This window comes from Macaca nemestrina, chromosome 16, assembly GCF_043159975.1.
Source record: "Macaca nemestrina isolate mMacNem1 chromosome 16, mMacNem.hap1, whole genome shotgun sequence".
Lineage (NCBI taxonomy): Eukaryota > Metazoa > Chordata > Mammalia > Primates > Cercopithecidae > Macaca > Macaca nemestrina.
Genome location: NC_092140.1, coordinates 20,146,627 through 20,173,773, shown reverse-complemented (window position 1 = coordinate 20,173,773; position 27,147 = coordinate 20,146,627). Strand labels below are relative to the sequence as shown.

General features: G+C 35.8%; 1 protein-coding gene across 6 annotated transcripts in view; it reads left to right on the top strand.

The window, feature by feature from the left end:
- LOC105477239 (glypican 6) overlaps positions 1-27,147 on the top strand; it is a 1,180,155-nt gene that overhangs the window by 285,828 nt on the left and 867,180 nt on the right. The gene's annotated exons all lie outside the window — the stretch shown is intronic.

Sequence of the window (27,147 nt, the reverse complement as noted above, 5' to 3'; positions counted from 1 at the left end):
CGTGAGCGGTACAGCAAGTGACAGAAGCTGTCATCTCTATCAGAACTAGAAAAGTGAATGCTAATAACCTCAAGAACTTTGTGTGAAGTATAATGTTTTAAAATAGAACCAGTTATAGAGAGGTTGTGACATTTTGGTGGATGACATTGACATTCTCATATTTAGACAATATGAGATATAGTATATAATCATTTGTAATTTTTGAGAAATAAGATAAACCCTTTAGATTTAGCACTTTCCTTTCTAATATAATGTTCTTCCAGGAAACAAAAGTTTGATATTTTGCCTTTTTGATTATTTTTTGCTTAAATGCTTAAGGAAAACAAACTTACAAAAAGTGCATTTTACTTACTCTTCAAACTATAAAGAAAGAAAGAGTATAACATTAAGATACTGGAGGGTTTTGAGTAGGAGAGAGAAAATGATCAATTCAACTGCAAAAAGTAACACCTTTGATTCAATAATCCTGTTAGATTGAAATTAAAGATGTGGAATGTGTTAAAAACAAGGACAGTTGTTATTTCGATATATGGTTTAAAAGTTGATTTTTACCTTAAAAAGTTATTAGAACTCGCAAATAAAAATATAGGATGCCTGATTAAATATGAGTTCCAAATATTGAACAGGACATACTTATACTAACAACATCCTAAACATATATAATATATGACACATACCTTGGGTTCTCTCAACCCCTTCTTCCCGCTTCTGTATGATTTACAGAGCATCCTGCATATTCTGCCAACACATTATAAAAATAAAAGCAACATAGTTTTTTTTTTTTTTTTCCTGCTTTCCCTCACTTGATTATAACCTTTTTTGGGGTTAAACCTGGGTCTTACTCATCATTGTATCTTTAGTGATAAGCCCATATTTTGTCGCAGTAAAGGTACTTTATTAGTTTTAAATGAATGAATGCATTGGCTCAAATAGCTAGAGAGAAGGATAAAGAAAGGGCAGAAATCTTGAGATGAAAATAATTATTCCTAAAAAGAAAAATAACATTTCCAATATTATAATAAAATAATTACAATAATTGTCTTAAAAAAGCAACATTGAGTTCCTACTATATGCCATTCACGTGTCAAGGAAATTTTCTATAGGGTGTTAAGTCCTCTGACAACCTCAGGAAACTGAGTATCAGAAAGGTAAAGTTATTTGTTCAGGTTCATATAACTAGTAAATATATAGCCAGGTAGAAGTCCAATTTATGTCTAACTGTAGTGCTGTTCTCTTATACAGTACAAATCTGTACCTCTTTGAGTGTGAAACAAACCATGACAGTTAGTTTAACAAAATAATGGGCCAATGTAATAATGTGTTGTGTTGCTATAGTTTATTTTGAGGTATATTTGATAGAAATGGATGTGAAAGGAATACAGAGGTAGTTGATCTGGAGTTTAGATTGCATTAGAAATAGCATAATATTTACAACCATGTTATAGTGATACAATTAATACAGTAGTATATTAGTCAAAATTTCATATTAGCAGGGGCCTAAGAGAAGCCTTTGGCCTTGCTTTAGCCTCATTTTTTTTCAGTAGTTATGATCTGTAAACTAGCTGCACACTGAATTGCCAAATGTTGTACTTTTGCTCCTGGGGGAAATACAGGGTTAGGTCCCCCATAAGTCTCTAGGCACACTATTTTCATCAGTTTATTAGCATATAGCCTTGTTTTATGTGTTACTATTTAAAAACTCTCTCTCTCTGTAAGTGTGTGTGTATGTGTGTATGTGTGTGTGTGTGTGTGTGAGAGAGAGAGAGAGAGAGAGAGAGAGAGAGAGAGTGAGTTTAACATTGTACTTACAGCCAGTGGCACTCACCAACACTCTAACTCATGTCTGAGTGAAGCTTATCTGACATGCATATTTTCTTATAAGGCACACCACTGCCTTCTGCTTAGGGACACTAGACAGCAGTACAGCTGGGGGCCATTTTAAACAGTGGAATTACCAAGCAAACGCACAAAAAGGCAAAAGAATATATATATATATAGCACTAAATAGACCGTGAAAGGGGCACTTGTTTAAGCGTGACAGTTGAAACAAGGCAAAGCTTTGCTTTGTTTTCCTCAGCTGGGAACATGTGTATCAGATGACTCAAACTGCTTGCTGCTCTGCACGGGTTAGTGAATGACTGTGAAAGTGCTGTGCCTATTGCTTTGGGACATAGGAATAAATTGTAGTGAATAAGAAGATTTGCAAAACAGGGCCTGCAAACATTGAGGACTGACTGTGTATCTATTATAAAATAGACTCATTATTCCTATTCCTAAGATTTGGGCTATGTGGGTTATTCTACTTTATCTCATTTTCCTCCTGTTGTTGTCATTGGATACAGTTATTGCTGCCGAGGTTATGTCCTGTGACCACTACGCTTTGCTGTTAACCATTTCTTCAGATAGGAGAAAGTTGTTTATTGGGTCTGGTTTGGTATATTAGTTTATCTGCATGGCTCAGAGCCCACTTCAGCCCACTTCTATCATTAATGAAGTGAGAGAAAGGTTAGGAGTTCTCCATTAAACCCACAGAATGTATTCTAAAGTGTTTTCAACTGTTTAGACGATTTGCAAAATTTGAGGGGGGCTGTGTGCTTGGTGGATTGTTTCATGCACTTTCAGCTAGCCAATAAGAAATTAACTGTTTTCTCTTGGGAAATATTTTCTGGGCTTTATTCTGGTAAGAAAAACTGACAGTTCACTAACTTGGTAGCTATTAGGATATTACTGAAATGATCATTAGACTAGCATGCCCAGAAGTCAAAAGGAAGAGGTAAAAGGTACCTCTTCCAGATAAGACTGGCTTACCAATATGTACTTTCCTTTCCCTGTGGGAAGGCTGGGCATTTCTGGAGGCTGTAAGAACTCTTCCAGGCTACCAGTGCATCTCAGAAGCTTTAATTTTTGAAATGGTAACCTAGAGGTCTTATAATTGAGGCTCTAAGCAGACAATTAATGGTTCCATAACTCACTTTATAAGCATGGTGGTTTCTATTTGAATATCCTGGCTCTAAACTTTCTCTCATCTTTCAAATTATAAGGAATGCGCTTTAAAAAGCCCAGAGTGTATTCACACTCAGACAAGGACTGGTCAGCTTACTTCCTTCATGTGGAGCATCCCTGTGAAAGATAAAGAGGAAAGTAGGAGAGTGGAAAACAGGAAGTCTAAGAGCAGCTCTGCCATTATCTACCTGAAGCTTCGACCAAATTATTCAGACTTCCTAGATCACATCGAGAAGGTTGGACTAGAGCCTACCTTCTCTTTCTTTTCTCTCTCCATTTATCATTCTTTAATTTGGTGACAGTTTCTTTACTCTTCCTGTTCCACAGCAGAGCTAAGATGCCATCAACTCTTCAAGTCTTTTAATCAACGAAGATGAAATTAACTCCTCCCTTCCCCCAAATCTAGTAAAACACTTGATATTATTATAAAACACATTTAAAATAGCTATTTGTAGAAAAAGATCTATAGCCCAACTCACTAAATACTTTCATTCCAATGAGCAGCTTCAGTCTATGGAACTTCAGTATTATGGATAATTATATAGGCATCAACTATATAAGTGTTATAGATGTAGATTGTATTATAGATAATTTGTCTTTTTTTGTTTTTGTTTTTTGGTTAACCAATATTTACATGAGTGACATGAACCAGTAGAGCATAAAAATTATCAAAAGATTATTTTTCCTATCCTGACATATAGAATGTTTTTTGAGGTAGGTGGAAAGTTACCGCTTTTCTCTTTATTGACAGGAGGGAATGAGGAGCAAGATATGAGTGTTTTCTGTTTAATAAACACATTGATTAGCTTGTCTCTACCAACTACTGTGCTTACCGCTAAGCATATGAAAAAATAGAAAGCCCTCTGTGATTTAAAAGTCTAAGAGATTTACTAGAGAGTTAGAAAACTTAAGAAATCTAATATTTATTTATTCAACAAATATGTATTGAGTGGTTCCCACGTGCCAGGCACTGTTTTACATGCTGGGAATATAGCTTCTGGACTTAAACACTTATATTTTAGTAGAGGGAGAGATGATTTAATTAAGCAAGTTGTAAAGAACTATAATCTGACAACAAATATTGTGAGAAAAACTAAGCAGGGTAAAGGGATAAAGAGTGATGGTAGGTTTATTTTAGAAGGGATAGTCAAGGTTGTATTTTAGAAGGGATAGTCCATTGGAAAACAGCTGAGAATACGCTACTCTGATTTGTTCTTTAAAATTAGGCAGTTATAGAAGGCCTCCCTTTTAGGGGATGTGTGAGCAGGAATTGGGGAAATGGAAAGAAGTCACCAAGTGTCTGGGAGAAGAACCTTCCAGACAAAGGGAATACACAGTGCAAAATCCCTGAGATGGGACTACACCTAGCGTGTTTAAGCAAGGTGAGGCTGGTGTGGCCAAAGGAAACAGAAAAGGGAAGATACTACAAAATGAAGTCAGAGAAGAAGCAGAGGCTGAAATCATCTTGGGCCACGAAGGCTGGATTTTATTCTGAGAAAGCTAGAATGCCTTTGAAAGTTTTGAGTGAAGGACAGACATGATTTTACTTATGTATTAAAAAAAGGTTTACTCAGGCTACTGTGCTGAGAATATATTGCAGATAAAGTGTTCAGTATTACATGTCCAGCAGAGGTGGCAGAGGGATGGTGAATTCATTCTGTTCCTAAAGGTAGAGAGGTGGTGTCTTCTTAGGCGTCAGTACAGTCAGAACAGGGCTTTAGAGGAAATGTAGATGTTTTCTAGGGAAAGGGTGAAGGGAAGACATTTCAGGTAGGGAGAAAGCTGAGCTAAGAGGAAGTGAGCAGTGGTATACTGTAAAGTAAAAAGACTGGCAGCGGTATGTGTTGAGAATGGAAAATATATCTGTATATCCTTCTGAGGAATTAGGCTTCATCTTGCTGATGGTTGGAAGACCCTGAAGACATAAGCAGGGAGCATATGGTTGGTCACCTGTTGAGAGATGACTCCACTGGGAAGATGGAGGGTGATGGATGGCGGAGCAAGCCTTAGGAGCAGTGGGGGAAGCAGTGGTTCCAGTGACTTGAGCACATACCAGTTGGGGTGAACAAAAGCAGCAAAACTAATAGGTGCATTTGAGTTAGACTTAAAATCATTTGAGTTATCCTTTGAAACTAAAAACACATCATGCTACCAAGTTCCTTGGAATTGTGCACCTTCCAATGTAAAAATTGATCGATGGCCATTTTATCAGGCAACAAGTCAGGTGATGACATGTTAAAGGCTGTTTCCAAAATGAATTATATTCTCCATGTAGTATAAATATCAAATGAATGTTGTAGTTATTCCTTAGTAGTATGAAAGAGTTGGGCTACCTTGCCTCTCCAATAACACATGATGGTTGACATGGATTCAAAGGCTCATTTGTTGCTGTTCTTCTTGACTCCAAGAAAGGGTACTACATCTTCATTTAACTCAGCACAGGGTGTGAGAATAAGCCCCTTGTGAAATCTTAGAACAACATAACGAGTAAACCAAATGCCTTCCATTGATAGTCTTAGAATGCCCTTGAAGAGTATTTGCTTATTCATAATGATGATTATTTTCTTAAAGCTTCTGTCCAAATATTAATATCTATGGACATACCAAAGCAACTTTCCTCAAACATGAGAGCCCTCACGGAGTTCCACAGGCTCTTTGAAGTATGGATTTAACGCCATTTATTCCATGTGTTTTGAACAGCAAAAGTAGTAAAAGACATGCAGGTGCTTGTCATTGAGAAAAAGAAAACTCTCAAATATTCATGAAGTGCCTGCTATTGCATTTTAATTTACTTTAGGAAATTGCCTACTTTGTTATTCATTTTTGTTTTGCATAATAGTTACGACAGCTCTGCTTGGTTTCTGATTCTTAGGCGCCTGTGCAGATGCAGATTTCTCAGATATCTAGCACACAGATTTTTCTGTTGAATCATAAATTGAATTTCTTTCATGAGAAGGTAACTTATACTTTAAGGCGTATTTTTGTTAATAAACTGGGTTCTTCTGAATGTTGTTTCTCTTTAGCACTCTTGAAATGAAAAATTATGTCTGTCTTTCTAGTATTTTATGCCCTCAAACCAATTTTGGCATAATTTTATGGGTTTTTGTGAAATTTTGTTACATATAATATGTAGTGATCAAGTCAGGATATTTAGGATGTCTATCTCTTGAATACAATACATTTTTGTCAATATGGTCCCCCTACTCTACTATCAAACATTGAATTTGTTCCTTCTAACTATATGTTTGTATCTTTCAACCCACTTCTCTTCGTCTTCCCTCTCCTCCAAATCACCCTTCTCAGTCTCTGTTATCAATCTTTCCACTCTCTACCTCCATGTGATCAACATTTTTAGTTCCCACCTATAAGTGAGAACTTGCAGTATTTGTCTTTTTTGTGCCTGGCTTATTCACCTTGATAATGACCTTAAGTTCCATCCATGTTGCTGCAAATGACATGATTTTATACTTTTTAATTGCTGAAGAGAATTCCATTGTGTATATATACCACATTTTCTCTATTCGTTCATCTGTTAGTAGACAGTTTGATTCCTTATCTTTGCTATTGTGAATAGTGCTGCAACAAACATGCAAGTGCAGGTATCCTGTGATGTATTGGTCTCATTTCCTTTGAGTATATACCCAGTAGTGGGATTCCTGGATTGAACAGTAATTGTGTTTGTAGTTTTTTGAATAATCTCCACACAGTTTTCTACTAGCATGTTACCACTAACAGTGTATAAGCTTTTTCCTTTCTCTACATCCTCGCCAACATCTGTTATCTTGTCTTTCTAAGACTATCTGTTCTGACTTGGGTAAAATGATATCTCATTGTGGTTTTGGTTTCCATTTCCCTGATGATAAGTGATGATGAGCAGTTTTTTTGTATACTTCTTGGCCACATGCGTGTTTTCTTTTGAGAAATATATATGTATTCATGTCCTTTGACCACTTTTTAATGAGATTATTTGTTTTTTTTTCCTGTTGAGTTTTTTGAGTTCCTTGAATATTCTTGATGTTAGTGCCCTGTCGGATGAATAGTTTGCAAATATTTTCCCCCATTCAACAGGTTGTCTCTTTACTCTGTTTATTATTTCTTTTGCTGCGCAGAAGCATTTTTAAAATTAAGTCCTTTTGTCTCTTTTAGATTTTATTGTCTGATCTTTTAAGGTCTTAGTCATAAGTTCTTTGTCTAGAACAATATCCAGGAGGGGTTTCCTTAGGTTTTCTACTAGTATTTTTATAGTTTCAGGTCTTATATTTAAGTCTTTAATTCATTCTGAGTTAATTTTTGTATGGTGAGAAATAGGGGTCTGATTTCATTCTTCTGTGTATGGATATTCAATTTTCTCATTTATTGAAGGTGGTATCCTTTCCCCAGTATAAATTTTTGTTGGCTTTGTCAAAGATTAGTAGGCTTTAAATATGTGGCTTTATTTCTGGGTTGTCTATTGTGTTTCATTGGTCTATGTATCTACTTTTTTCCAATACCATGGTGTCTTGGCTACTTTAGCCTTGTAATAATTTTTGAAGTGATGTAATGGAATACTTCCAGCTTTGTTCTTTTTGCTCAGGATTGCTTTGGCTATTTGGAGTCTTTGGTTCCATATGAATTTTAGGATCATTTTTTCTAATTCTGTGAAGAATGACATTGTTATTTTGATAGGAATTGCATTGAATCTATATATTGCTTTGGACAATATGGTCATTTTAACAATGTTGATTCTTCCCATCCATGAGCATGGGATATTTTGCCATTTGTTTTTGTTTTTTCAATATCTTTCACCCATGTTTTGTAGTTTTCCTTGTATAGGTCTTTCCCCTTTTGTTAAATGTATTCCTAGGGCTTTGGGGTTTTTTTGTTTGTTTTTGTAGCTGTTTTAAATGGGATTGCCTGCTTGACTTCTTTGTTTACTAGATCATTATTGGTGTGTAGAAATGCTACTAATTTTTGTACATTAATTTTGTATTCTACAACTTTACTAAATTCGTTTATCAAATCTAAGAGATATTTTGGTGGAGTCTTCAGGCTTTCCTAAATATGAGGTCATATCGTCAGCAAAAATGGACAATTTGACGTCTCCTTTTCCAATATGGATGCATTTTATTTCTTTCACTCACTTGATTACTCTGGCTAGGACTTCCAGGGCTATACTAAATAAAAGTAGTGAACGTGAGCATCCTTGACTTGTTCCAGTGCTGACAAGAAAGGCTTTCAACTTTTCCCCATTTAGTATGCTGTTATTTGTGTATTTGTCATATATGGCCTTTGTTATGTTGATGTGTTCTGGCTATGCTTAGTTTGTTTTTAATCCTAAGGGGATACTGAATTATATAAAATGCTTTTTGTATGTCGATTGAAATGATCATTTTTTTCCTTCATTCTATTGACATGATGTATCAGCTTAATTGATTTGTGTATCTTGAATCATCCTTGCATTCCTGGTATAAATCCTACTTGATCATGGTGTATCATTTTCTTGATTTGCGGTTGGATTCAGTTTACTTGCATTTTACTGAGAATTTTTACATCTATGTTCATTAGGAATACTGGTAAGTAGTTTTCTTTTTTTGTTGTGTCATCTGATTTTGGTATCAGGGTGATGCTGGCCTCATAAAATGAGTTGGGAAAAATTTGGTTAGGAGAAGGAAGAAGATACTAGTTATTTGCGAGGTTATGTGGTTACTGCAAGTAGGTTGATTTTAGGATAAAAATTTGTAGCTAAATGGTAGGTTGTTTCAAAAATTGGCATTATCCAGATATTAAACCATAATATGCTAAAAGGATTTTCTATACACAAAAAGCAGGTATGTCTAATATCAGATATATTATAGCACTAAGAATGATAAACTACTTTTTCTAAGGCATATATGAAAATCAGACTTAAAAAAAGCTACTACAGTACAAGGTGCCCATTTAACTTGAGTAAATTAGCTATACTAAGTATTCATGGCTGATCAGTCCTCATATGCTAGGAGGACTTGACTTTGTTAGCTATTGTCTTTGCAAAACTGAGCCATTGCTGAATACTAGATTAAAAACTTGAGTCCCTGGAATGAATCTTTCCTTTTCATTGGTTCTCACCCCAGTGTAGCTTCTGTTGGGAATCAAGTGGGAAAAAGATGAACACTTTGTGTAGCAGTTGCCTCCTTTTTATTACAGCTCAAACTTTAAATCTGTGTTTTACTCTCATCAATAGAATCATTCTTACCACCTCACCTCAGTCCCCAGATGTCCCTGGGATGATAAACCATTGACAGTTACATTTAACCTTTTGTTTTCTCTTCATCTTCTGCTTTCTTTCAATGGCGTAATTGTAAAATACATGTGTTCAACATAAACCTAGCCAAATCAAATTGGTGATCTTTGCCCTGAAAATTCATTGTAATTTTACTATTATCATCTTATATTGTTTGACTATGATGCTAGGTTTTACCTTTGTGTCTGGTAATTAGTAAATGTTGGTATTCTCAAAGTGAATCTTATCATATTCTTCTCCCTTGTGGTGCTCATTATAATGTATCAGCGATATTCTAAAATAAAAGCCTGGATTTGGGATTTAGGCAATTACTCAATAACTCCTCCTGCCCTTTTGCAGTCTCTTGGTAGTCACTCAAAGGACACAGCTATTGCACGACTGCATGATTTCTATGATGCCAGACTTGTCTGACTAAACCTCTGCTTTATGCAGACTGAATATTTGTATAGCCCTTCATTAAAGTCCTTGGGTTGTAAGTGTTGAGAATCAGCCTCACTGATGACTTCCCCAAACACCAGTGGCAAGAAATTCCATGAATGAATCCTTTGCTGAATGATGGCACTTTTTTTTTTTTTTTTTTTTTTTTAACAGAGTTTCACTCATGTTGCACAGACTGGAGTGCAATGGCGCAATCTTGGCTCACTCCAACCTCCACCTCCCAGGTTCAAGCGATTCTCCTGCCTCAGCATCCCAAGTAGGTGGGATTACAGGCAATCACCACCATGCCCAGCTAATTTTTGTATTTTTAGTAGAAATAGAGTTTCACTGTGTTGGCCAGGCTGGTCTCAAACTCCTGACCTCAGTGATCCACCCACCTCAGCATCCCAAAATGCTGGGATTCCAGGCGTGAACCACCACACCTGGCCACATTCATCTTTTCACTAGTAACCAGAGAGGCTTGGATTATTTGAGAAGTTGGTTGGTTGAACAGACGTTTGTGTGGCAGGAGGGAAGCCATAGGTGCTCTGTAGGTTTAGAGAGCCTTAATGCACTGAATCACAGAATACAAAAGAGTCAACTGTTGGCAGTTTCGCGGTCTATTTTACCTTTTCTCTTAATATTCTCTCAAGGGAAAATAAGGCTCACAACCACTCAATAACATTAAGGAACAAGAATAAATATGAACTCCAAAAATATTAGGGCAAAACTCTACATAGGGCCAGAAGCTCCTTGGAAGAGATAAATTTGAGGCTGGATTGTAAATACACAATGAGTATAATTTATCTTTTCAGAGCGTCTCATATCCTTGGTAGGCATATGCAATGGTCATTGGAACTACTCCCACATATACAGATTCTCCTGTGTATGGGCACATGTTAGAATTTTATGTCATGATTCCCTTTTAAGTTAGGTATGGCTACATTATTTATTTCTCTATGAAATGTGAGTAGAAATGAACTGTCTCATTTCCAGATGGAGTCTTTAAAAGTCAGACTGGGATTCGTCTGGAGAAGGGAATGGGTTAGTCTGAATTCTTGAGTGTCCATAAGGGACACAGTCCCCTACCAACCTGTGCTGGACATAGAGTCTTTGTGAGAAAAGAAAAAATTTGGCATTGCTTGTTGTATGAAAATTCCATAGCTCATTGTTATGGACTGAATATTTGTGTGTCTCCAAAACTCATGCATTGAAGCTCGCATCCCCAGTGTGATGGTATTTAGAGAGGGGGCCTTTCTGGGGTAACCAGGTAATGACGGTGGAGCCTCATGATAGTATCTGTGCCCCTACAAGAAGACAGAGAGCTTCTCTCCTTTCACTCTTGCTGTTGTCTTTGCTCTCGCTCTCGCTTTTGTCCTCTCTCTGCCATGTGAGTGACTTTACAGTAAGAAGATGGTCGTCTGTAAATCGGGCAAAGGGTCCTCACTAGATGCCAAATCTGCTGGCACCTGGGTCTTGCATTTTTCAGCCTCCAGAACTTAAAGACACACATTTCAGTCATTTAAGCCACCCAGCCTATGATCTTTTTGTTACAGCAGCCTGAACTAAGACATTCATCTTGGACTGTTACCATTTATTTGTTTTTATAGATCTTTTAAATTGCATGAAGTAACACATGCTAGGTAGGAATAATCAAATATGTTTTTATCATACATTTAATAGATGTCTATTCAGCAATTTCTTTTGGAGATGGATTGGGGCTTGGATTTTACCTCCACCAATTACTAACTTCTGAAACTTGGGCAAATTATTTAAATTTTGTGAGCCTTAAGATTCTTCGATTGCAGATGATGGCAATACCACTTGCCTCATAGGTTTGTCCTGAAAATGAAATGATTAATTGTATGTAAGTCACCTAGTAAAATTTCAAAGGCAAAATAAATACTGAAAATATATTCATTCTTACTAGTCTTTCTTTTAAATACTGACTGGTGACGTATCATGTTAAATAAATGCTCTTGCTCTCAAGTATCTTGTAGTAGTAAGTATTTAGACACACAAATAACCATCAATAAAATACAAAGTGAGACTCACTATTAAGGATCCACAAATGAAGTACTTGAAACCTCAGAAAAAGTCTTATCCGTAGAAAAATTCTATAGAAATTTTGAGCTCTAGGCACACATGCAAAAACCCAAGGAAAATAGTAAATATCTAGCAAAACTCACATAGTGACTTATGTAAGTAATTTCCTAAAAAATTCCCAAGATATTTTTTAACTCGTTTTATCAAAATCCATTTAGAGATCAACAGCTTTTCTTGCAACATTGGTGAAAGCTCTTTCAGAACTCTGCTTCTGTAGAAGCCATGTGAAAAATTCATCAGCAGCAAGTTTGAAATCTTAAAAGCCAGTGTGTGTTTTAGAGGAGTGGCTAGCCCAGCAGTGAAAAGAGTAGACGGAAAGGTTCACATCAAAGGAGAAATCTTCACAGCACTGATGTTATCAACTCTCTCCAGATGTGCAGTTTTCTGTGTTGCACTCAGGTTTTCATGTGTCATTAGCAACATTATATCTTAACACTGAATGCTTGAATGGAATCCTTATTAATGAAGTTGCCAAGCCCCATCTATTCATCAAGTATGGTCTTGTGGTTAGAACATTCTGGAGTATGTGGGGAAGAATGCCCAGAATTGTGGAGCTCCCATACTGCCAATTTACCGGGAGAATTTTGCCAGGAAGTGGGACACAAGTACAATTGGAAACAAGCTGCATACATTTTTCAAGAGATTGGCATAGGTTTTCAACCCCAGTAAAAGGTTTCTGAACAAAACCAAAAATCAATATAAATAAGTTTTGTTGGGAAATAAGAAAAAATGATTACTTATAAAAGTAGGAAGAGAAGAAACCTTTCAGGATAGAACAACATAGGATATCTTATCTGTGCGCAAAGCAAAACAAAACCAAAAAGGTATTTATTGTGCATGTTTATATTATGCTCTGTGAGCAACAGGTATATAGGAACATATATGTGGGATGAAGGAAATCGGTAGCTTAGCTGTCTGTGGTCTCCTCTGAATCTTTAAACTATAAAATCACCTCCAGCTTTTGAGATGGGTGGATATGCAGTTAGCTAGGTTTTGCAGCCGTCTCTTTGAATTAGAAAGATCATTACCATCAGTAGCTCAGTCAGGACCGTATGTGGTGGGGCCAAAGCTACCCAGTAGTACAAAGAGACTTTGAATACATGTTCTGTGCCTGGCATTATGTAGCTCTCTCTTGCTAGAAAAGCAAAATGTGGATTTTAAGTGAAAATTATTTCGAGCTCACTTGTTATTTTTAGATGCATTCATAGGCAGAGAGAATTACTATATACTATTGTCACCAAAGTTTAAAGAGAAATATGAAGTTTAATAAGGCAACAAGAGTTACCTGATACTTTTCCTCGTGTACCTTGTGTCTCAGAAACACCTTTCATCACAGGAATGATGGAGTATCTAAGGAAGATGTATTTAGAAAGAACAAATGTAAGATAATGATTCCTTGCCTCATATTTAATTTCCATGGCCCTTTGGGGATAATGTGTTTTCAAGGCCAAGTCTCCTTTTCAGGCAACCAGATAATAAGATGTGCTGAATTTTCATATGCTAACTTGGAGAAATTATGCATTTTTAAAATTTAATTGCTTTGGATTTAATCTTGAAGTTCATGGCTGTAATTTTCAGATGATGTGAATCACTCAGTGGAGGTTTTGTTCATTATTTGTTTGGAATTAGATTCTTTTTCCATTCACCGTAATTAATTCTTTCACATTTGGTGCTCTTTGCATTTTTATGTTCTTTATGTTTTATTTGGGAAATTAATTTGGAGAGAAATTAACTCCAACTAGACTTCAGTGGCGGTTGTTATTTTTTTAGTCAAATCTGCCCAGAACATCACTTAAAACTGATCATTTCATAGGTTTGTTTCAAACATCAGTCTATCATGGGTGTTAACCTCTCTTGGCATGTACTAGAGCAAGAGCTCTTAATAACTCCAGTGAGGGAATACGAATCTTTGGGTAGAGTGACAAGGAGTGCCATGGAAATTCCTTCAAGTTAGATCAAGTTCACATTTAAAAAGCACATAAGGCAGCAATTTTAATCTATTTGATGCTTAAAATCAGTGACTATGTTTCCTTTTCAGGAAATTTCTCTTCTAGTTTTAGTTATAGTAAAATTCAGGGAAGAGATTGCTTCTTATTTATTTATTTATTTATTTATTTATTTATTTTTAGGGGCATATGTAGCAAAACCGTTAAGATGATGCTTACATCCAGGTAGTAGCTTCTTGGAGTTTTGAATGTCAAATTTATTCATTTATCAAACAGTTTTTCAGTTCTGTTTGGGATACAAAGTTGATTCTTTTAAGGGAGCCTCAGAGCACAGGAGCTCTGTCCTGAATTTTATGCCTATAGAAGAGAAAATGGTGGTTAAATGCTACTTCCTCTCTGAAGACTTATCTAGACACAGTTTTGATCATTATCTATGTTCGATTTTGGAGACTTCCTGGCTTCCTTAATTATTTTCTTTATGTGGATACGTTCAAATGTAAACCTGTAAGTCTGCCTCCTTTTCTGAGCACAGATGGGCCTCAATCTAGTTCTGTGAACTCTTTTTGCTTCTCCATTTTTCCAGTCTGTTAGTCACACCTCTATCAGCCACCTGGAGGCAAACCCTACTACCATCTTTGACACCTCTCTCATCCTTAGCTTTACTTCTTGAAAACAGAGCCTTTGACATCCTAATTCATATTCTGACATTTAAAATATGTATAAATTAAACATTTCGTTAGGGAAATCAAAGTTCCTAACTGTTATCTTAGTAAACATCAAGTTTTCTGATAGTGAGCTACAAAATAATGCCAGCAGAGGGAAGACGACACTTGCTTTGGGACTCTCTGGGGTCAATAGTTAAGCCTCTATGAGCCTTTGTTTTCTTCTCTGCAAATGGTAAATGCAGTAGGGCCTTTCTCAAAGAATTACTGTAATTCTTAAATATGATGTAGATTTAAAAGCACTTTGTTTCCTGAGTAGCAATATAAATTGTGTTTATTATCCAGGACTGTGTTGATAGTTAACAAAGCGTAAGACATCGGTATAAAAGAACAGGATTTCTAGGCTAAACCAGGGATTAGCAAACTAAGGTCAGGGGGCTATACCTAATTTGCACCCAGTATTAGTAAATAAGGTTTTATTGGAACATAGCCAAACTAATTCATTTATATATTGTGTATGACTGCTGTCATTTCAGCTACACAGGCAGAGCTGAGTAGTTGTAATAGAGATCTTATGTACCACAAAGCCTGAAATAGTTAAAAATATTAAAAGCCTAAAGTATTTTTTTCTTTTTTTTGTAAAATTTAAAGCTTAAACTATCTGGCCTTTTGCAGAAAAGTTTGCTTACTTCTGCCTAAGGCACCTACCAAAACTGGTGTAACTTTTCTGCTTTCTTCGACATTCAAACTGACCATCCTCCAACTTAAATTATAGAATAGGTTTTAGAATTTTATCTCTTTTAACATTTATTAATGAACGTTAAAAAATTATGTAAGACCTTACATATGCAAACATGCACATCTGTGTGTTTCTGTTACACATATACACACACATTCTCCTGTAAAAGTGGGGCAATTTCCGCACGTTAGCAATGTACAGAAAGCTTAAACTACATTTTCCTAGTCCAAGGCCAAGATAGAAAACTAAAGAAAATCTGATCTTCAACCTGAAAATCACTTTCTACATAATAATGTCTGAGTCGATGAAGGGAAAAAATAAAAGGGAAACAGTTTAATTTGCACTTGAGTAGATTATTTTTTTCCTGATGTGATTATGACAGTTAAAATAAAACACTCACCAAAGCACATCTTAGCATCACAGTCAATGTTTTAGTTTAATTGCATTCCAGTCTGCTGGGTTCTGGGAGGGGGATGACACCCCCCTCTTAGAGAAACAGGTAAGCATTCAATAGAGCCTAAATAGGCGAGGCTCTTTCATGCCTGGCTCAGACTGTAATTAAAAGAAAAATCTAAAAGTTATATTTCTAAGTTACTCTATATTTTTGTGAAACAGAAAATGTGAAAATTCAAAGTCTTTAAAAGAATGCTTTGCTATGGTTTTTTTGTAAAAACTGAAACGAATTTTGTCATCAGCTAAGAATTGTATTAAATTGAATTTTGTAATGAAACAGTGTAACTATTCTTTGCAAGACTTATTTAACATTTAATTTTCTTGCCTATTCGAACATAGAAAGTGTCAGCTATTCATTCATCATAGATTTTACTAAACTTCAGTATATAAACTTGTGATGAATGATGAAGACACACCAGGCCAACTGGGTTGGCTCGAGTTTTCATTTTCAAGAACCATAAAAAGCTTTGATTTGCAGCTGTTAGAAACAAGTTAAAATATTATCAGAATACCACCAACTTGCAAAGTGCAGCTGATATATTAGTGGTGACTGTGCGAAATTATAGCATTGTCCAATCCAGGAACCAGATGGTCCATCTTCCTTGATTTGAGGAGCACTGGTTGACTGCAAATTTTACTTGCTGCCCTAGGCTTGTTATTAACCATTAGCATGTGAGTTACAGATTCCTTAAATTCTTTGCCAGGTGACAAATTGACCTGTTAACAAGTAACTTTCTGAAAAATTGCATTAATGTTTTTCAATCAAAGGACTAGTTGCAAATGAGTAACATTTTAATAAGTATTAGTTTTGCTTTAAAGGACTCAGTAAGTATCCTCACAAGCCATGTTGCTGAAATAGACTTTAAAAAAAAAAAAACACTTGAAGATTTTTAAGAGGATTGGAAATTTTGAAACAAGTCTTTTAAAAATATAATTAACATGAAAATATTCTCTGTGTTTTAATACTTTAATAGCATGTTCTTTTGGTAATTTTCTGTGAATAGCATTTATGTAGTATACATAAAGTAGAAAACATAATAAATTTGGACTGTTTTTCATAGTAGGTAACTTACATGGGTGAGACAAACTATACAGGCATGGAGATGACTTGATATTGGAGTTCAGAAACCACCTTTTTGCTTCTGTCTCAGGAACTGATGAACTGAACCAAAGAGTTTCATCTATATAGTGTGCAAATCACATTAAGCAATGTCTACATTATCTTTTACATTTAAAATATAAGAACTTTAGTAATCTAATTGTGATTATCAGTGGAAATATACACTTATATGTTAGATTTTATATTTAAGAAGTAATTTCATTAGTACTTGAAATTTGAGGGAATATAAGGAAATCTTTTAGTGGAATACTACTGTCTCTGAAAACCATCACCTATAAAGCATCTAGTTGAACAGATTTTAGGAATCTGTTGGGATAATTTATTCTAGAGTCTTAAACTGGAAAAAAATTGCATTTTCTTTCTAAGAGAGATACAGAAGTCTAAGAATTAACTCCAGGGGAAGACTTTTTTTTTAAGGTGTACTAAATGAAATTATCTTGATGCAATAGACCAGTATACTTGGTAAAGCTACTTGATATACTAATTTCATCACTTAAATATGACAGCCACTGGGATTTCCAGCAGTGCTACTATTTTGGACCTATTAATGCATCAGAACTTACTTGTCTTATGTTGGCAGGTGCTTGTGAACGCTGGTGCAAGCTGATTAGCCATTGCTTTTATAGTTGTCACTTTTACTTTGAACTGTCTACCATGCCTGCCTTATTTCTGAAGGAAGGTGCCCCATGGGCTTCCATGGCTCTTCGTGCAGCATGACTGCCCCTGGAAAATGTTAACAGGTTGTGACAAATACTAAGATAATATACTGTAACATACTTACATGAGGTGATTGCTGGCAAGGCATCATTTCATGTGCTAATATTAAGTTCTCCGGTGTTATTGGGCTCATTGCCCAGCTACATATTTAAAAGAATGATGGCATAGATGAGGGTGTGTTTTTGGGTAGCTTTTAATGATGGGAAAACTCCAAAATTTGGGAAGAAGAAAATAAATGCAGTTTATTTTCTCATATGCTAGGTTTCAGGTATACACTTTCATTTTCCTTTTCTAATTTGTTAATCTCTTCTAGATACATATAGAAAGACTAGGTTTTTTTAAGTCACCTTTATCCTTAGCTTTCCTTTTAAAATAAGTATCAATTACTTTCTATTGTGCTGTTTCATTTTATCTTAAATTTATAGTTAAGATAAAATTGTGACAGACTTTGAAACAAGTCAAAATGATTGCTGGGTATCTTTGGTGGAAAACTAAGCAGTTTCTAGGCACACCTTCTGGGTTATCTGATTTTATGGGGTCTCTGCGCCTGTCATTATCTTTGAGCTATTTTACAACTCTATTGGTTAGAGATAATTGATAGCAATGCAAATTATTCTTGTCTGTAGACACACAAATTAATTTTGTCCCGTAGAAACACAACTGATTTTAGCTTCCAATGTCACCCCATTCCAATTCCTGGAATAATCCAGTTTTGTGTTTATGTATAATTCATTTCCGCATTAAGTTTTGCTAACATTTTTGTGGTTCTTTGAATTCACCATTGAACTGGTTGTAAGTTCTTACTTCTTTTCCCATTATTTAGTTAAATAACATCCCTGACAAATGTTTATCTTACATATGTATGGACTATGATTATATCCTCTTTTAAATATTATCCTTTAACAACATTCCCTTTATGGCAGAAATGTTGGAGATGTGTTTTATTATATATTTATGCTCCGGTCATGCTAGATGAATCCTGAGAATCTGGCTTCCAAAAAGATCATGCTTCAGGGAAGATGAGCTAAGTCATCAAAGAGAAAACAAAACAATGGATGTAGCCAGTGTGAGTAACTTTGGCTCTCACTGATTCCTTCCCGCTGCTCTGCAGATAGGCTAAAATCTGGAGGCATTTTTTTGGCTATCACATTCAAACTTAGCAGATGGGAAGCAAGTCTTTTCTTTGCCATGGAAGAGGTTGAAAGAGAAGTGCTGGTGGCTCCTATCTGAATTGCTACTTGGTTGTACATTTCAGTGATTTTGTTCAGTATCAGAAGGAGACAAGGGTGGAGGGAAGAGGAAGGAAAAAGCAGTTTGATGTCAGAAAGTTATTTCTCCAATATCATCTACAATATCATCTATGTCTTTGGGTCAAAAAGAAAGAGGGACTATGTATATACACACACACACACACATGTATGTATATATACACACACACACACACATATAAGTGCATAACTTGTAGTTGGTGTATGACATTTTACACACACGTCTATATATATACACATATATCTACACATATGTACACATATAAACATATATACATATATGTGTATGTGTATATATATCCTCTTTTAAATATAATCCTTATAGTTGGTGTATAATGACATTTTACATATACATATATACATGTAAAATGTCATTATACAGCAGCTATAAGTTATGCACTTCTCATTTGCTGCGATATGTCATCTTCCCCACAGTGCTGTGATTCTGGGTATATTGTCATGTCTCATTTTACATGTTACACAGCTCCTAAGTTGAAAGACAAAGATTCAAATGTATGTCTCCGTGATCCCTCAAATCAAAAGTCTTGATGTTGCTTTGCTAACTTTTCCATTTGTTCGGAATTCTTTTCTTTGTTCTTTTTTGCTTTCTATGAGAATTAACTTCTCTGAAAGCTTTCTGCTTTTCTCTCATTTTGAATAGCTTTTGTTAAATCTATATGGGAATCCACGTCTCCCCATAGACCAGGCGCACTGGAAGATTTGAAGGGGTGGGAGGAGAGTGTGGATGCAGACTAGTGTGAGTCTAGAATAAGCCTGTGGCAACCTGGGAAAAACAGGATGGGAACTCAAAAGAATTAGAGAGATATCCTCCCATTAGACTTCAGTGGAAAGAGAGGGGGAAACATCATGTTTACTGGAGCATTCATACGTGAGTATAAACAAATTGCATGTAAATTTGTGGCTCACTAATAAGGGCTGTGTGACCTTGAACCTGACTTTCTTCATCTAGTAAAACTTAAAAATAACCAACTCTTTCAGGCAAGGAGGAGCTGAAATATCAGAAAGTGCACTACAGGGTAACTTTGAGAGGTTTGACTTTGTCCAGCACTCAGAATCACCGCTCACCTCCTTAACCACAAGTCACCAGAAACAGGCATGCCGTCAAAGACAAATAGTAGTATGCTTCCTAAGTGAAGCCCAGCTTCAAGAAGGGGTGAACATTGGAAGTAAGTTGCTTCACCTCTAGAGATGAATAAATAGGTACAATAAAACCTGCCATAGAGCATAACTTGAGGGACAAACGAGGGGAGCTTGCAGACTGAATTTATTTCACTTGACTGCTTCAGTCCTTATGTCAACCTCTCCCCACAGGACGTAGCCTTGGACAGGAAAGTTTACATTGGTCCACCTCTAATATGGACAAGGAGATCCAGGTTTGCCTGTCTCATACATATACACATCCTTTATTCAAGTCGCTTAAGTCATCCAAATATGATTCTTAGCTTTTGAGATACTGTTGTCAGCATTGAGACTTCTTCTGTACACAAAGGTTATTTTAGAGAAAGATTCATCTTTATGTTTGAAGCTGGAAGATAGAATGCACACAGCTACATGTGGTTTCTGTGAAATGTAGTTGGGCTGATGCTATGACAGTCTTTCAAGTACCAAAGCCCATGTCTTCATTTTTTTTCACCATACCATGAAGTGCCAAAAGCCAGCACCGAATGTGTATATGTACCTCGTCATGTGTTGCTGCAAATTTAGCTATAATAATTCTGCAGAGGACGATAATTCTGCAGGAGATCATCTTCAGAAGGAACCATAAATGAGCAATTAAAAGTCACTATATTGTTGTAAATGGTTAAGACCTTCTTCATAGTAAAATCCATATTTGGTTGTTGACTCCAATGGAAGCTATAGACTCCTAGCAATATTTGTTTGAGGATGAATCCCATGGAAGCTGCAGGCATGGCTAGATTCCACCACTCCTTGTACGTACCATGTCTATATCCTTTGGCAGAGCAATCATGAAAAGCAAAATTAATTTGAAGGGAGAATAAAAGAGAATTTACTGTGAATCCCAAGAGACTGCATGCTTCTGAACTTGCAAATTACAGCCATTTGCACAGCAAAGTGATGAAACAAATCTTTGGATTTCATTTGCTCTCCATTGTGCTTTGGGCAAAGTGTCAGGAACATGCCCCCCAAGAGGTAACTAAAGATCATTCTCACAGAATGTGCTATCAAAACCCAATTGTCTAAGAGCATGTGTTTGGAAAAGAAAATAAACTTGAGTGTCAGTGAAATAGAATAGCTTCTAGGATTTTATCTGGGAAAACTGTCAGGTTTTCTTCTAATAGGTTTATACAGGTTCACTCACCTCTGACTCCTGGCTGTATTTCTGGGAATTTCTCCTGGAAATTGAAAATTTTATAAAGTACAACAGAATGGACTTTTCTGGGCACTTGAAGTGGGAAAACTGAACTAATTTTTGATCTGTTCAGGAGCCATTCTTTTTATTCACCACCCTCAAAGTACTTAACAAAAAGAGGCCTGGGATGATGGTTGAGCTTGAGGTCAGTCAATGGATTTTCAAACTAGAGCATAAGGCTAAGTTTCTGAGATGGTTAATTATTTATAGGTGCCAGAGGTATCTCCTTATAACAGTAGGCACTCAATATATGACTGAAAGAATGAGTAGAGGAAAGTAAAGCTATTGTGAATAAATGAATTAATAAAGAACTGATAATGGCTCACAGCCTACTCACACAAGACCCTCATATATTTGCTATACACATCTTATGTTTAGAAGGAGAATGCACAACATCGTAGGATCCTAGAGTTTAAAAGTTCATTGTTCGTTTAACCTTGACAATTATTAGGTAATTAACAAAGATGTATGATATCTCGCCATAAGTTATATCTTCCTGAAAAATGAAGACACTTGTTCAGCATCCAGCACAACTTTTAAATATTCTGTCCCATATTCTGATAGCTAAAAATTCTGTTTGCGATGAAATGAACCTAGAACCTAACTCCATTTTACTATCAAAATAAAATATGGAAATATGGGTTTCTCCATAAATCACCATACATCAGGGTGCATTAGAATGAACACTATAATAGATGCACAGACCAAAGGCAGTTCAGTTATGTGGGACATGTAGACGAACGTCAACTAAGGTGATCAGTGTAAGTTTCTTTGAGGAGAAATTATTTAAACTTGGAGGACTTTTCAAGGATTAAAGATGTAGACCCTGAATACTTATTATGCAAGGAATTGTGCAGGAGCCCTGAGAAGGCATACTTAGTAATCCAGATCACAGAAGTAATAGACATATTATAAATTGGGTTAAATGCTATCAATATCTTCCTTGTGTACTATTGATTGCCTACACATATCCATATATATTTTCTCTTCCCCGAATACAGTAACATTTAATATAGGAGGCTAGACCACAGAGTATGTAACTGGCAATTTCAAATAACCATTAGGAGATGCACTGACCTAGGCTGAAGTTAACTTTTCTGAAGCAACGTTTGCCCTTCAAAGATTGAATGTCATCCCACTGTAGCCCTTGCATTAAAAAGTCTCAGTTCAAGACCCTTTTCCATTAATGTCTTACTTTGAAAAAGCCAATCTGATAAATTAAGTATGTTCTTAGGTTAAATGATATTGACTTAACCAGATTGTTATCTTGCATCTTTGGATTTAAATGCTAGGTAAAAGCAGGGATACATGTGGCTTCCAGCAGCATCATAGGATGTGTGCAACTGTTTATTCTGCCTCTTTTGTTGGCAGTCTAAGAACTTTATCCTAAATAAAGAGATTATAAACATGAAGGAAAAGCTGTGATTATTCTTAGTGTCCCCTAAGCATTGTGTTTTTATTTCTACTGAGACATTTTAAGTTTTATTTAAAAAAAGCTTTCTGTAAAGAAATTATTTAGAGATTTTGTTTTTATTTTAAAACGATATGGTATTTTGATATACATATACAGAGTGAAATGATTACTGCAGTCAGGCAAGTTAACATTAGAAGTCAAACAAATTAACATATCCATCACCTACCATAGTTACCTTTTGTGTGTGTGTGGTAAGACACCTAACATCTATCTCAGCAAATCTCCTGTATACAATATAATATTATTACCTATAGTCTCCATGTTTAAAAACATTAAGTTCGATGTAAAGACATTTTTCACTCTTCCTCCTTATGCAGTATATTCTTTAAAACTCAGTTTAGCGTTTCATTTCTTTTTTAGGTATATGGGGTATGTGCTTTAATTTCATGAGTCCTTGTTTCTCCCTCTTCAGAGATTCTGAACTCCTTTTGGTTTAAAACCATGGCTGAACTTTAGTCACACAAATTATTTAATGATAATGCTTGACTGTACTGTTGTCACCTGAGCACTGACATTTTAAAGCCCTAGGTTGGAAAGGATGCTAGAATTTATTGTATCATTTGAAGTGGTATCATTTTAATTCAGGTCCCTATACACAAATTTTAGAAAGAGACCTCTTGCCCTTTATTAATTGAAACAGTGATGCCAGGGGAAAAGGGCTGTCTCCTTTTTGTTGGCTTCACATCTCTCATCTGTGAAATAGAGACTGAGTGATATTTACCTATGGGCATCCATCTTAAATGATTAGTGGGAATTAAAGTAATTATTATAAATTAATGGCTCTGTGAGTTATAAAAGGTTGGATATTATGGAGTTCCATTGTCATGGAGGCAGGCAATTAAAGAAATATATACTTTAGACTGTACCATAGATCTTGTAACATTTCTAGCTGCTTTACCTTTTATTGCTTTACTCTATATGATATGATGAGTGTTGTAGTCATGGTTTTACAGATGCCTCCTGAAATTGCTGTATTTTATAGGGAAGAAAAATAATTTTTCATGAAATCTTACAGGGAGTTCAATTTGATTATGTTCTTAATCACTCTCACCTAGACTTGGCCTTTCTACTGAATTGGTCTGAGCTAGTTTACAGCTATTGAGCTTTGAACAGTAAATCTTAAAATTCTAATGTCAGCTGTCATATATTTTAGTAAGAATGCTGATCTGCTGCTATCAGGAGCAAAAACAAGCACTTTGAAAATTAGTTTATTGTATATCACCCAAGAATCACCAAATTCAATAGTAAAATGGCTAACTTTGAGTAAGCAAAGAGGGCTGTGGAACTGTAACTGCAATAAACTTGAAATTGATTGTGGGTGAATTTATAGAAGGTAGTTCATTTGATTTATGCAATAAGAGAGAGAGTGAAAGATGGAAATCAGCATCTCCGGTCAGCTGAGTTTGCAGAAGGTCACTAGGAGGTGGTGAATTACTGTTTGCCATAGTTTGGCAAACAGTGTTGGAGCAGCTTAACAAGATCTAACCAAACTTATTCATAAAGATGGCACATGGAAAAAGGAAGAAATATTATTCAGATAAGACACCATTCAGGTTATAGGACTAAGAACATCTTTGGATATTTGAATATGAAGTTTTTGGCATCTCCTAAGGTAAATAGGGCAAATGAGTTGTGAGCAGATCTGAAATTTGCAACATATTTATAAATACTATTTACATTTCCCTGTCTTTGGTTAGCAATTAGCCTTTCTTTTGGGTACCAAGACAGTATGTTTATGAAACACAAATGGAAAATGAGCCTGTATAAATATGTTTTTGGAAGAGTGGTAGAGATGTAGATATACTTAAAAATATTTTCAAGGAGGACATCTTGATATCATTGAAAAAGAAAACATGCATAAAATCAGCTAAACCTATCTCAATGAGCATAGGCTATTTATGGGCTCATAAACTATGCATTAGTATGTGGACTGTTTGCCCTTTCTATTACTGCTTACACACAATATCAATTGATGAATTTCAAATATTTTGCCCACAACCTACCATAAGACATATGCCATATATTGCATCCCAATGCATATACAATATATACAAGAAAAATTTTTACTTCATATGATGAGCTCTGAAATACTCTATTATATTTTAAGCTTGAGTGCTGATGGTAACTGGTGTTAGGTCCTGCAGTTTGAAAGATGGTTGAGCTGGGGTGAAGTGAAACAGGTGAAGCCTCCACTTCGATGTTCTTGCCTGGTATTGAGCCTCAGAGAGATTGATAATACTACTAACACTTGCTAAGAAATCGAGTAGGCAGAATTACAATGTAAAAGACTGTGAAACCAATACTGTCCTTATAAAAGGCATCAAAGGATAGGTGGGTGGATGTCCAGAATTGTGTGGTCTTATACAGCTTGTGCTTATCTATAGAATGCACCTCAAAACATAGATGCTTCCTTCCATAGTGGACTCTGAGATTCTTAAGCACGAAGTCTCTGCTTATTCTTGTGCAGCACCAAGCATTATACCTAACCCATTGCTTATGTGTTATCGAGTGGCAATTAAACAAAGGAATGAATACATTAATGAAGAAAGAGAGAACATGAGAAGAATCAGATGCATTCCATTTAACTTTTATTACAGAACCTCTGTGTTGGCCTATGCTAAAGCAGTGAGCACGGCAAAAGTAAACAAGATAGAGCTCATAATTACTAGTTTGGGGTATAATAGCAGTGGTATGAGCAGATGGCTTAGGAATATGGAACCTTAGGTCTTTCATAACAGTAGCATAGAGTAACAGCTTCCTACTTGGCTTTGGTTCTGTGTTCTGAAATAGAAGCAACAGTCTGGGACTGAAAATTGCAAAACCTGGATCAGTTACCTTGGTTCACCTTGTCATGATGATAACCCTTCTTGTCACAGGTGGCGATTTTAAGCACACAGTAGAACCATAGTCCCCACTGTCCACCATTCTTAAAATAACTACCCTATTCTACTCCTCCTCATCTCTCTCCAGGCAATCCATTACTGTACTCTGGCAGTCAGAAATGACTGTGAGGAACTGATTTTCCTTTGAGGCAAATAGGTGTTTGACTTGCAGATCTATGTGGGTAATGGAAATGCGGACTGTCTTGGTCTAGGAGCTTTTCTATTAGACTTGGGACTCGATTAAGTTAAAGAAGGAGCCAATCAACAATACATAGTACTCTTAGCTCCAAGGAGTGGCGTGCTAGAACCGGCTTATATTGGTTTGTGAGAACTGATTGTTAAAATTTCAGGAATTTTTGAATCTCTTCTTAGAACAGCAATTATTAAAAATAAAAATGTATAAATTTACAATTAAATCAATTATGTAAAAATTGATTTTAACACCAAAATACCATCAGTTTCTAATTCTTTTATTAATAGTTATACTCTTGACGTCTGTCGTATCTGCCTGGAGGAAATACTACATAGAAGATGCTATGCACATCTCTCCCCACTTCAACATTCATGACACAATTTTGGCAGCTAGAAATCAGCTGTGTTGGGAGTATTTATATCATGGGAATTGGTGTAATTTGGAAATTATATTGGAGAATACATACCTTTTAAATTAAGAATTTCCCTCAAAACTGGCGAGTTGGTTAACACAATACTGACCCCACTGATAATATCTCAGATACTGACATTGACAGGTACTGAAAAGGGAATAAAAATAATATGCAATGGTCCTAAACGTTGGGTTAAATGGATAATCATAGGCAGCCATGATGAACGCCATTGTAGACCTACAGGGAGATGACAGAGCTAGTGCAGAGGTTCCCAAATATTCTGTTCATGGAGTCCCAAGTGTCTGTATCAGCCAGGGCTGTCCAGAAAAACAGGACCAATTATATATAAGAATATATATTTAACATATATATTTACATTTATATATTATAACGACAGATTATAATCCGTAATATATATGACACAGAGAGAAAAGAGGCTTTATTTTAAGGAATTGGCTCCTGTGGTATAAGATTGTAAGACTGTCAAGTGTGAAATCTGCAGGGCAGACTGGCAGGCTGAAACCTTATGCAAGTGTTGATGCTGCACGGGTGTTGAGGAAGAGTTTCTTCTCCAGGATGCCTCAGTTTTTGCTTATAAAAACTTTCAACTGATTAGATTAGGCCTGCCCACCTTATTGAGGGTAATCTCCTTTACTTAAAATCATCAGATTGTGGATGTTAACCACATCTACAAACTACCTCTACAGCAACACCTACATTGGTGTTTGATTACATTACTGGGTGCTATGGCCTAGCCATGCTGACTCAAATCTATTACAGTGTCCTACTAATTTTTCTGTGGCATCCTAAACCAGAAGAAATACTAAACATTTTATTTATTATGTCCAAACAATTCACTATTTGTATCCTAAAATCTTAGTGACCATTTGAAAACGTAATATACATTGTAAAAATTTATTTCATACATAGTCACAATTATTTAGCAATGGATAGCACACAACTTCTCAAGCCCTAGAATAAAGTTGGATACAATCACCCTCTTTTCCTGCCCCACATGATTTTCACCTGCTGCTGGGGAAATGAAAAGTAAGGAAAAATGCTGCTTTGCAATGATACGATGCTATTAAAAGGATGGTAGTACTA